Source organism: Polypterus senegalus, chromosome 4 (genome assembly GCF_016835505.1).
Source record: "Polypterus senegalus isolate Bchr_013 chromosome 4, ASM1683550v1, whole genome shotgun sequence".
In the NCBI taxonomy this organism is placed as follows: Eukaryota; Metazoa; Chordata; class Cladistia; order Polypteriformes; family Polypteridae; genus Polypterus; species Polypterus senegalus.
The window spans coordinates 76,869,500-76,883,259 of record NC_053157.1 but is presented as its reverse complement, the minus strand read 5'-3'; the positions used below and the strand labels follow the sequence as shown (position 1 = coordinate 76,883,259).

Sequence of the window (13,760 nt, the reverse complement as noted above, 5' to 3'; positions counted from 1 at the left end):
TATAGGCTGCACCTTGCCTACATCAAAGCATTTAGCAATGTGTCCTAATGTATGTTTTGATTGCTGAAACTATAAAAAGAATCATTAATAGGAACTGAAATCAAATTAAATACCCTGGCCTTAGATTTTTAATAACAAAATCAGACAGATACAGTATGTTTATAACTTTTACATGTTTATAATAGCCTGAAATTGAGATATTTTTCTTGTTTTTACTAAGCATCTCAGTGATGTACAGTGTTAATTGTGAGTAGGCAGCAATAAATGGTTTTAAGGACTAATATAAAGTGGCATGGGAGTAATTGGTTCCATTTCTTCCACTGTCTTAAGAAAAAAAACAAGGGTCCACACAGATCAAAATTACAAAACCCCTTGGCAAAACAGGATCCAAAATGCATGTGAAAAAGTCCTAATACAATCTTAAAACATTTAGCCCTAACTATACTAACACATAGACATCACTTTTTTATTGCATCCACATACTTGGTCATCAGGAATAGCGCAATAGTATTTTAAACTGCGGCAATGCGATGACATGACTTGTCGCAGTGCCGCAATCACATGGAAAAAATGATAGGCCAATAAAAACATGGCTGTGACAACACCATAATCACACAAAATGGTGGTGATGTCGGGACAATTCTAGCACAAAATGACCATAAGATGACCTCACTAAAATAATTCTAAAATTTAATGACTAATATAGAAGTTCAAAATAAGAACAGTTAAAAATTCTACACATTCCTGAACCACAAGTTTATGACAAAACTGTAGTCAAGTGAAGGTGGCATGGTGGCATTGCTGCCACACAGTTAGCAGACCTGGGTTCGCTTCTTGGGTGCTCCCTACGTGGGTTTCCTTCAGTTGCTCCAGTTTCCTCCCACAGTGCAAAGACATGCAGGTTAGGTGCAATGACGATCCTAAATTGTCCCTAGAGTGTGCTTGGTGTGTGGGTGTGTGCCCTGCGGTGGGATTTGTTCCTGCCTTGCACCCTCTGTTGGCTGGGATTGACTCCAGCAGAACCCCCGTGGCCCTGTGTTAGGATATAGCAGGTTGGATAATGGATGGATGGATGTAGTCAAATGAAGATTTTTCGTGTCTTCCTAGGTCTATGTGGATTTTTCCTAAGCATTCTGGTTTCTCCTGACATCCAAAGGATAATGGTCATGTTACTTAACAGGTACATTTAAATTCACTCATAGTGAGGGTGTGTTAATGGGTCTGTCCAGTAATGGCTTTATGTGCCATCTCACCATAGCACACTAAATGGAAGATTTGTTTCCAAAGATGAATGGATAAATATCTGCCTTTGTTTTAATGTGTGTAATTACCGATGTTTGCCTTAAAGAAAATGGCCCTCAGTATTCTTACTGCAATCTAATAAATTTGTCCTTTGTATGCTGATTAGATTTGGGCTATCAGGGCTTGTATAAACCCACAATGAAGAAAACTGAGTCAAAAAGTGACCATCCAATATGTGCGGACTGTGGGAAGAAACAAATGGCAGTTTAGAGCAGGCATGGAAACTCTACACATTAAGGTCCAGGAATAGAATCTAGTAACTTTTACTTGTTGCACCACTTGCTGCTCTGTTTATTTAAGTATTTCTTTGTAAATACTTCACAAACTATGCGTACAATTATCAGAATAATATTTATGTGAAATGTCATTCACATATCACAATGTCTGGTTATTTTTTAAATCTTTTTAATGCTCCCTAACTAGAATGCAGGTGATAGGTTTCCAAGAAAGAGGAAGTAAAATCTTATAAAAATTATAAAACACAAAAAAGTCCAGGCAAGGGAGCCTTTTAGTAAGTGCCATACCTTCAGCAATTTTTTACTGTGTTCAATAATAATGCAGCTGAATGAAGAAGGGGCTGGTAAAGGCAAAAATACTAGTGGGTCTTGGATAAAAGAAAGCTAAATCTCTTATCTTTGATAGCAGTTGTGTTACCTGATGCCTGTTGAATTTCCCTCATACTCTGGATAACAGACAGTCTGTCTGGGGCATGGTTCAAGGTCTAGTATATTCGCCATAGGCCCATCCATTTCTGAATCTGTGTAGTTCATCTCAGGCTTATGGTGTACTGCATCAGTTAGGTAGGAAGCATCCCTTATGCAACACTAAACCGCATACACATACAGAGCCAACTTAAACTCATCCGTTAGCTTAACACAAAGATCTATGGGTTGCAGGAATGAGTATTGGAGCACCCAGAGGAAAAACCTACACAAATACACAAAGAATATGCAAAGTTTCAAGACAATGACTTGGCCAGTACTAAAACCAATTAGTCAGGTAGTACACATTTTGAACTTTAAAATAAAATGAGTAATTGTTTAGAAGCATAATTAATCGGATAAAAATTATATGTGAAATGCCAGGAAAGAAAAATACTGGCCATATGATGTGTTCTTTCAGTTCCTCAAGTTATCTATGTATCAGAAATTGGTAAGCCATCAGGGCTTTTTCCAAAGCAGTGTATTTTTCACATATATATAAAAAAAATAATTTAAGTAAGATGATATATATGTTTGCTACACAGTCAAGGTAGATAGTGATTTCAGATTCTCCTCTCATCTGTAACAAGGATTGACTTGAAATGGCCAATCAATTGGGACTGATTTTTAGAACAGCTGAAAAAAAGTGTCATTTGTCTTCAAGACAAATCAATTAAAAACAATTGATTATTTTAAATGCCCTGCTTGTCTTGTGGCACTATATCTCTGAAAAATAGTAAAGACAATATTTTAAGCTGCAAACATTTTTTTTTAATACACTGTACTTAAAAAATATCTTTTGGATTTATCTACACAGTATAAAGAAACTATAGTGTTCTCATCTTTATGCTGCATGCTTGTATTTCATAGCATTTTAAATGATGTGGCACAAATTGAACAATCTTAATTTAGACATTCCAAATAAGTCAGGTATAATAATAATTATTTTTACAAAGAACAAACCAGTAAAATTGAATCATAATCTACCAGTAATGCCAAAGTAATCGCAGATGGCATACTGAGATCTCTGTTAAAGAAGTAAAGCAAAGAAATAATAAATACATCCATCCATTATCCAACCCGCTATATCATAACTACAGGGTCACGGGGGTCTGCTGGAGCCAATCCCAGCCAACACAGGACGCAAGGCAGGAAACAAACACTGGGCAGGGCGAGCCCACCACAGAATTAATACATCCACTGTTTATAAATTTAGTTTTTGTACAAAAGTTTTTAAAAAATATTTTCAACATAATTCTTTATTTTAGGGGTAGGCTAATAAAATGTTCGATACAGTATTAATTCAGATAGACAAAAAAAAAAACTGCTGAAATTACTAAACAACCTTGTAATTTTTTGACTCAATAGTTTGACAGAACGGTGGTGCTATGATTAGTGTTACCATCTCATGGTAATTAAATCTTGATTTGATTCACTTTCATATGAATTTTGCATATTCTGCTCTTTTACATATGAGTTTCTGCCCACAAACCAAACTTATACTGCTAAACGTATTCCGACTTGATGTTACTCTTATGGTTACGAATGTAGGTATTTAAATAAATGTATCCTGTGCTGGGCAGTATTAGAGTTCATTTCCACCATATGCCTGTTTGTTGCCAGATCATGTTAAACATTTTTTGTTTTCCACAGAGAAGAGACTAAATCTGAAGACTGATTGTCCCTTAAGTTTGCATACCGTTCATCTCTTTAGTCAGTTTCAGAAGCTACAATTTTCTATAAACGGGCACTTATCAAAAGATGATGTTTAGATATGACTCTAATCCACTGGAAGGCAAACTCGTGCACACATCTATATACATGCACTTATATCAGGACAGTTTATCAAATACACCATCTTTGAAATGTGCAAGAAGACCAGATGACTTCAAAAGAAGCTATGCCAAAAAAATGAGAAGAATGTAATGGGTACATTAAAAAACTGAAGCACTGATTGTCTGTGTAGAGTAAAATTATACTCAAGGACATCATGATTAAATCAGAGTGGCATAACCGGTGTGGTTGTTTAAAATACATGAGATAGAATGGTAATACTGGAAAATGTCTGTTTTTGAGAAAATACTGCGAAAATTATTTTATTATGTCTAGTTTTAATTTGTTTGTTTGTATAACTCAGTGTGTATTCACAGAGTCATTTTCAACTTTCTATACTTTTTGTATTCTTTTATCAATCTCTCCACAAAGTTAAACTCTTCTAAATATATTTTCTTCTATACATTTTAAAGCAGAATGGAGTGCCAACCCTTTAATGACCTTTAATTTTGAAGTGTAGATGCCTGCACTTAAATGAATGAGAATAGGCTGCCTCAACTCTATGATTGATTACTGAACTTGCCAGAAAACCCAGCTGTCTTTAGCAGAATCTGATGATTCGCCTGGGTAAGCTGATGTTCCCCTAAACGTTTTCCTCAAAAAAGCAAATTCGGTCAATTAACGACTAGCCTGCCTTGAGTTCTGTTGTTTGACAACTTGTATGTGGTCCCTTAACAATGCCAAATGCTTACTTTGGATGAAATCTCCTTGATTCATTGCAATTAATGCCATATTAATGCCCATAAGGATAAAAATTATATACTGTAGCTGAAAGCATCACAGAGGGAGCAAAAATTGTTGAATATGCAAACATTTACCCATAACTGCATAAATAAAACCAGACGTCCACTGCATTTTCACCATTAGTTTAATAGTAGCATTAATGTGATGAGCTGTAGGGACTTAAAAAGAATACACTTAGCTGGGATTTAAACAGTTTTTAAAGAGAAAAGACATCAATATAATAGCTAGTGAACATGCTTGATTAAGGTATAACTGCAGCTATTAGCCTGTGTAGCAAGCTATTAATGGTGCTTAAACACATTCTCTTAGGATTTCTCTTTTGGATGTCACTTTTTTCAGCATTTAGATCATTTATTCTGCTTCTATAATCAGCTAGCTATAGTAGGTAAAACCTTAGCTCCCAGAACAACATTCACAATGGTAACTTTAGCTTTCAGTATATTTTACTTACACCTACTGCAAAGTATGTAATGTAAGAAGAGGAAAACATGAATGAGCAAAGGCTCTTTATACTAAGGACTAAGTGTCCTTTTAGCATTTGTGGATTGATTTTTCTCTTTGATTGTCAGAATCCTCAAAGGCTCATCACCATATTAAGACAGTCCATAGCAGGATAATGGAGTTAGTAAAGGGCTGCATCAGCATGTATCTGCAAAAATGTAATAACAAAATAAAGGTTATCCCCGTGCTAAAAAAAGAAGCAAAGGTTAGAGACACAATGTTTCGACTGTGTAGACTTCACCAAGTGGCTCAAATGACTGTGGCTGATGATGGCAATAACGGTCGAAATGTACTGTTGTTTCTTTTTCTTAGTAGCAATAACCTTTACTTGTTTCAAGTTAGGAGAAGCTTACTGCATACTAGTCAGCCAATAAGAGGTAAGTTATATAAAGAGAGAGCAAATGAATCAGGCAACAAATTAGAGGGGAAAGGTAGACAGTGGAGGATGAGGTGGGCAGCACTGGACAGTTAACAGGCAGCAGGACAGAGACATGGAGGAGCTCCAGGAGGTGGCAGTGCTCTTGGCAGCTGCAGGGCTGAAAAGACAGAGCTGGTGACAGTGAGAGAGGTCACAGGAGCTGAAGAAAGGAGTCTTGACACAGTGGCATCCAAGGTTGGGTGTGGCACACTTGGAGTTACGGGGACCAAATGAGGTGGCAGCTCTGGGTCTGAGGGTACCTGTTGATGTCGTAGACCGAGAGGAATGCAGTGATTTTAACTTATTTATTGATGAAGGAATTTTTTAACCACCTCGAGACACATTTTATGGTGAATATATTTATTTATTGCACTGTTTTGCACCCGTTTGACTGCACTGTAGACTTTACTTTGAGTAAACACTATTACTGCTTGTGGACAAGTAAGCTTCTCGTGTTTTTGCTCCCTTGCCTTGGTTCATTTTCTGTCATGACTATTGAGGGGTCCATGCACAGAAATTTTTATCAGTCTAACACTACTATTATTGGAATGGGACCTTAGAGAGGATATTTGGTTGCCAGTACTTGACACGGTGGCCGGCCTTTCTCTTATTCCATTTTTATTGTTAACATTTTACCTATGTCATATAGCACTATATACAGTAGTTCCCACAGGGGGCCTTAGTAGAAATCTGATCTACTAAGTACAGTTAAAATATGGAATTACAGTTTTTCGTGCTTATAAGTGAAAGTACACTTTATTTACAAGCATAAAAAAAGATGAATTGAATCCAGCTTTACCACAGGAATAATAACTCAGTAGAGAAAACAAATTACATGAGTATTGGGTCACTGGGAGCCTTTCCCAAGGCAGGAATAAATACGATGTCAATCAATACCACCAACAGAGTCTTGCTTTGCTAGCCCAATATTAGTGACATCAATCAGTTTAATAAAACGTGACTCCATATAGAAAATCCATACTTCACATGGAGGACACCCTGCAATGTAAGTCTACCTGCTGCACCACTGTGCTACTCCTAGAAAGCCAACATTTGTGAGGGACTACTGTGATAACTTTAAGTAATTTGAGGCAAACAATAGACTGGGGAAGGAAAACATAAATAAATCTTATATGGGCTATAACAATTTTAAAAAATTACATTGTAGTTACTCCTCCCTGTTCTTTATTTTTAGAATTAAATTAGAAAGATGAAACTCATTTTTGAGAGCACTAGAATATAGTATTTGCTCATGTTCACACATTTGTTCAATAACTGTCAATAGAGTCACAGAATTTGCAGCAATCTTCTGAGCAATATAAATTCAGCATCTCAATAAGCATTTTCATATATACTGTAACATTTTTATTATCTGCTGTATTGTCTTGTTAACAAGTTTGTAAAATAAAAAGATTAAGGTATTTTTGAACAATTACATAACATAATCAAAAGCAAATTATACTGTTAGGCTTACAATGCAAAACAGTGAAAAATGTTGAGCTTATCACTTATTTTTGTTACAGCAATGATTACTGGTAGCACATGATGATTTTTTTTGCATTTAAAATGCTTGTTATTTCCTTCAAGAGTCAATTTAGTTTCTTTTTATAAGAATGCGAATACGGTTTTCAAAAGATTTATCAACACTGGAGACACAGTACATTTAAAACCATTTAATAATTTCAGAATCTGAGGCTTCACCCTTTATTAAGCATCATAAGGTCATAATCATTTTTATTTAAGATGAACTAAACCAATCCATTTTCCTTTGGTTATTTTTTTAGTGCTGCATGAGATGTTATGCATTTTAATGTGTATTTTTTCTGTGGTAAACTTATTTAAGTAAATGGAATCTTATTTATAATCAAATTTCATATAAAGTTTTTACTTGATTCCAAAACAAATTTTGGTCAAACAGGTTTACACTACTATCTTTGATTTCATTACTGCTTTATGATAATACTGTTGTCATTCTACTACTTCTTAGCAAATTTAATTTAACACATGAAATAATAATTCTAATGTTTACTTGATAGCTATGTATATATCATACAAAAATTTAATTTGTTTTTCAAGATCAAGACCTGCATGAAGCTGCTATTTATGAAAAGTAATTGTGCATTACCACCTTATATCCCCATTCTTCATTCCTTTCGCTGTCTTGCTTTTTTTGACATGTTTATCATCCCAGGACTTAATATATAACCTACTGAAGCATCTGTGGGAAAAACATCCACCTCCTGAGAAAACAAAAATAAATGATCCTTTGCTAATTAAATACACTCAATATATCTCTGTGGTGGGGAGGCTTCAAGAGCCGATGAACCACAAACCTTAGTCACCTGGTGTTTCTTCTACCTCTGGTGGAGACATCCATGATAAACTTGTTTAACAAAAGAGTCCAGACAAACAGTGATCGAGCAATTACATACTGTATAAGTCCTATTCAGCAACACAAGCAGAGGAAGGTTGGTACTGTATATTCTTAATGGCTGTGATGTTTGAAGAAGCCTGCAGTGAAACAATGATGATGGTTGTAGGATGAATGAGAATGAATGAAGCCAGTTACTATAAGTTTTGTGAAATGGTAGTGTTTTGGATGGAGTTTTGTCAGGAAGAGGAGGGTGTCCTAAAAATGTCACCTTAGATATGGGTTCTGGATTCCTCTAACCCTGTACTAGACTTTGTGAATTTAGGAAATGGGGTACTGTCCATCCAAAGAAACATAACATCGTAGTCAGTCCTGTTCACTTGAGCTTTTGTAGTATATACAGTACTAGCAAGAGTACCCGTCATTGCCCGGAAATCTATAACCGGTGAATTTCCCAAATAAAAGAACATAGAAATAGAACAAACATTTTTCTGATTGACATTGTATTGTAAGTTACTCCACTCTGGATTCTGTGTGGTGTGGCGCTTTAGACGGGCTTGAAATAGACTTTGTTGTGGCATCTGAAGTGGACCCTCCAATTCTACGTCTTTTTTTCGGTGGCATGGGTTTATTAACGAAAAGCAGGACAATTATAATGTGTTACATGGTATTACGTATGGAATAAGCACTACAGTGAGATGAATTTACGTTATTTACAATACATCAGAAAGTGAAAAAATAGCAGCAGTCAGTCAGAAAGAGCAACACTGAAATCATACTGTCAGTCGGAAAGGGAGCAAATTGCACTACAGTACAAATACAGATAGCCAGTGAGAAAGAGTAGCACTGAAACCGTACTGGGAAAAATGGCAGGGAGGGGTGCTCTGTTTGTAAGTAGCATCTGTGTTGAACCATGATGCTATCTAACGGACGTAGGCGATGGTAACTACAGAGAGAAGTGACATAAAACCGATGCTGCGTTTGGGGAAAATGGTGGGGGTTAGGAGGGTGTCTTTTGAAGGTAAGTCTCTGTTCAAACGCCATTGGCGAATGAAATACAGTAGACCCCCGTGAAGTCGCAGTTCAGGGTCCGCGGACTCAGTCGTTCGCTGATTTTTTCTTACTAACTATTAATTGTTAGCGAAAACCGCAAATATCCTCCGCAATTTTTTATGGCTTTTTTCATGGCAATACTGTGCTGTAGAAAGAACAGGAAGCAACCACTGAGGGAAACGCGGTTTGGGATGGTGAAAGTAGCCAATCAGATAGCGTTATTCATTTCACAATGCTGGTGATTGATTGCTTCCATGTGATGCATCTCCAGGGGCCTCATGTATAAACGGTGTGTACACACAGAAATGTTACGTAAGAACGTGTCCACATTCAAATCGCGATGTATAAAACCTACACTTGGCGTAAAGCCACGAACTTTTTCATGGTACCTCATACCCTGTCGTATGCAAGTTCTCCTCTCAGTTTTGCAGACTGGCGGCACCCAGCGTCAAAGCAGTGCTGCTGTTCCTGTGTGGTTACCCTTTATTTCTTAGAACCACATTCCTGACGCAGCTTTATAAATACACTGAAACTAACCGCATATAGTTTATTGGTGTAATGCATCTGATTGTAATTAACCTGTAACATTATAATGGCCCAGGGAATAGCCATATTATTCCAAATACCATAACTGCTTTAGCGTTGTTGCTCTCACTACACCTCCTTCTTCTTTTTCTTCTTTCAGCGGCTCCCTTTAAGGGTTGCCACAGCAGATCATCTTTTTCCATATTACTCTCACTGCACCACTCGGAGTATTTCTATCACTGTATCCGAGTGGGGAATCACAGCAGCAGCTGATCGGAAAGAGAATTATCGGTATACAGCATCAAGCACACGCTGTCTCAGCCAAGGCAAAACGTTTCAAAGCCTTTCCTGTACTGACCTCGTGGTTCAGAAACAGTTTCATCCCAAGAACTATAAACGCACTCAATCAATTGCTCCTTGTAGAACTGTTTGTACTTATAAGTACAATCACCTCACTGTAAACTTGCACTACAGTTGCACAACCTGCGCCACTTTATAAAACGCGTATTTACATATGATAACGATATCATTTGTAAGATGAAATGCAGCAAAATATGTTGATTATATTATACAGATAAAACTTTAACTTCATTTAAATAATCTGTATTGTTAATAATTAAACATGTGAGGACACAGTGCCGCAGCACTAGCAAGTTCACGTATTGTCCCTGCCTTGCGCTGTATAATTACTGAGGCTGGCGTGACCACTGGAAGGATAGACAGATAGAATAATTAAACACATTCTATGAAGATATTTCAATGTTCCTTAAAAGTTTTGAAGAATCGTCGGTGTAAGCTTATAGATGGCTTAACGTCTATTACAGAACTGATTCAGTGGTACTTTGGAGGCATGTTAAAAATAAATCACATTAAATAAGTATTTTATGAAAAGTATACTTAAATGTTGATTGAAATGGCAACATGTAATGTTGAGGTTTAGATTAAGGATCAGTATACCTTGTTATTGGTAGCACATGATGATTTTTGGTTTTAGAACTATTGGCTATTAAAAACTGATGCTTTTTAAGTAGCTTAGACAGGGACTATTATTGTACAGGCTGCTGCTATTGTTTTTGATGTGGCCTGCTTGTTTTCACTTGCCTTGTGTATTTGGGGAAAGAAAAGTAAGGACAGGAATTGGAGGTTAATATGTTTGAAAGAGACAATACTGCTACAGTAAATTATTTCATTGAAGGTCACGCATGGCGCAGCAGCATCGTGTGAGACATGAACAATAACTGTGCCATCATGTTCTAATGTTTAATAACATGCTTTCATTCCAGTCATTATGAAAATGATATCACATACATCTCAGTATTTTAATTATTCAGAGAACTGTAATATCATGAATGTAATGGATTCTGTGTCCTGTCGGAGAAAGAGAAAGAACGGAAGCACGTAGTGATTCACACACATAGAGCACATTGAAGATCAAATACAAAACAAAGCATTTAACATGCTACTTTAGTTACGATGGGATTTGAGAAACTAGTAAATTAAATGATTTTAAGATGACGTTTATGATGTTCTACTTTAATGACAAAATAAACTACGTGATTAAAATAGAAATTTCGAGATTAAAGTTGACATTTCGTGCTTTTTTCCCACTGTTTGCCTATTTTATTTTTTTTTTGTCTGTATCCTAATAAGCTTAGACCGTAGGTTACAACTCCCTTTTCATTGCGACTTTGATATCTGACTTTGTGAACTTGAGCTTTCGAGTTTCTCCGATACGCTATGCCACTCGATCAACTTCCTTTTGTTGATTATACCACTGTTTAAATCAACAAATAGTATGTTTTTCTTTTGCCTCCACTTGGTATTTGCTGAAATTCTTATATTTTCCCCCGTGCTTTTCCCATTGTCTTTTTACAGAAGGTTGAGCTTAAGGGCTATTTATATTGATTTGCATATTCAAAGAGGCATAATTCTGGGAGGAATTACTTTTAACGCTGACCGGGATTTATGTAGCGGAAGAACGCAGAAGTTGGCGAACGCACAGATTCCTGCATCTGGATTTTTCTGTGTGTAAGCACATTTCGGCTTTTGTGCTTCCGTCATGTTATAGTGCGTATTCTACACACAGCATTATGCATGAGGCCCCAGGTGAGTGGGTTTATGGCTAAGCATTTACTTTTATTTTTTTTTTGTGAGTTTTATATTTTCATTTATATTGAATAATGAAGTATAACTTTTACTTAGTGTATAAAATTATTTTAATTGTATAAAATAATGCAATCATACAAAATGTTATCTCTTTTGAGCCTTTAAAGTAACTTGAACAGAACACACAAGATTTCTGTTTCCCCAGTAATCAAACATGTTCTGTATTCAATTAAGATGAGTTCTTTTACACTATGAAATCAGATCCAGATCAAATGATACTAGTATATGCACATACCGGCATCATATCTCACAACTCCGATCACTAAAACATGAATACATGAGTTTTCACATGTTTTTTATCTTGGTAGAGTAATATATATTGCTCTACTTTCCCCTATTGTATTATTAATATGTAGCCTTAGAATGCCTAATCTCACAGATTTACCACTGTTTATAAGGTATTATTGTATATAATACCTTATCCCCACTTTCCCTTCCATATCTATAACCTCAGGCAATTAGATGTAGTAAAAAGACAAGTAGGAGTTAAGTTACACATATAATAATGTATTACTGATAATATTCATAAATAATAACAAAATTCTAAGTACATTTGAATATTGGCAACCATACAACCTAATAAAATGGTGATGTGTAATTCAGGTGGCACACAGACTTGTAGTTACTTAATGTCTCTAGTTAAGGCATCATTGGTGCTCAGCTTTTAGCGAAATGTCTGTTCAAAAAGGCTGAAGCTGTGCTCTTCATTGTGTTGTCTTCAGTTCATGGTGTGATGGTCTTCTTCAGTTGTTAGCAGGAGATGCTTCTTTATCATATGTTGGTTAGTAAGAGATGATTCTTTCAGATGTTAGTAAGAGAAAGAGAATGTGGTTGATCAAGCAAATGTATAGGTTTTCTGTCCAACCCCTACAGCCAATAGGACATCATGGTACTTAAAGGCCTCTGAGACAAGCCAATTCCAAACAACCATACCTCAGCCCAATGGGTGAAATAGAACATCTTAACACCCGCACCCCCCAAACCATATGTTAAACATCCTGGCTTCCATGCGGGGGGTTGAAAGACTTTAGCAGAGAAACACTTGCCAAACTGGTTTAAGACACATCTCCCAAATCCTGTCATACAATTACAAACAGACTTAGTCGTAAAGGGGGGGGGGGGATGGTATGGTAAACACTAAATTACATTGCTTTGCCTAAATTAAAAATAAAGACGTACAAATATTTATCAAGTTAAATACAAAATCTCACATCACAACACACATCTTCAAATTTCTATTTTTGTAAGTTTTACTTTTATTGTAGTAATTCATATACTGAAACAATTTTACATTTTGACATGATTAGTATATTTTCCTCTGGTTTTAATATATTTGTTTGCCCTCTTGTTCTTATAATAATTTCAGGGACGAGTGGGACCCAATGATTACTATGCAACCAAAAACAAGACACTTATCTGACTATACCTTAATTATTTATGCCTTTGTATCTTCAAAAATAGTTCTATTTTACATAATAATCAATATGGGATGAAGTTTACCACTAAAGGAGTTCATAGAGTAAGGACTGTTAGCTTAGCCTTTCCTGCTATTCCTGTATACTGTACCTGTATTTATCTCTATTTAATATTTTCTTCCGCTTCCTCTATCTTTACAAGTCAGGTATTAAGAAAGTACATTTTAGTTTGACATCAGATAATAATTTGATTGTAGTTAATTATAAATAAGCATTTTCTTTATAATTATTAAGTAATATACATTTTAATAGATGGTTATTTTGTCACTTAATCAAACTGTAAAAATTTCAAGTTCTTACTGTCATGAAGAAATCTTATTCAGAAAAAACAAGCATAGTGTTCAGATAGGCAGTCATAATTAGACTTTATTGCAGAGCATAGGAAACCATTTCAGAACACATAAAGCCATCTCAGTTCATGAAATGAGCCCAGTGGATTAGACACAGCTCATTTTTATTTAGGCTCTAGTCAAAGAACATCCCAGTTTCGTACATATTTCTCGACATCCACTTTAAATGTTATCTTCATAATAATGACCTCATGCTGTATCTGTTTTCATAACAGTTACCTTGCCTTGTAATCTTCTTTCCCCTAAAATTCATCAATCTTTCCATAACAATCATTAGGACTCGAAGGTCGTACTTGGCGCCTGGCCTGGAGATGACCATCA

General features: G+C 35.9%; 1 protein-coding gene across 1 annotated transcript in view; it reads left to right on the top strand.

Moving 5' to 3' along the window:
* Positions 1–13,760, top strand: part of LOC120527469 (zeta-sarcoglycan) — a 1,186,696-nt gene that overhangs the window by 442,461 nt on the left and 730,475 nt on the right. The gene's annotated exons all lie outside the window — the stretch shown is intronic.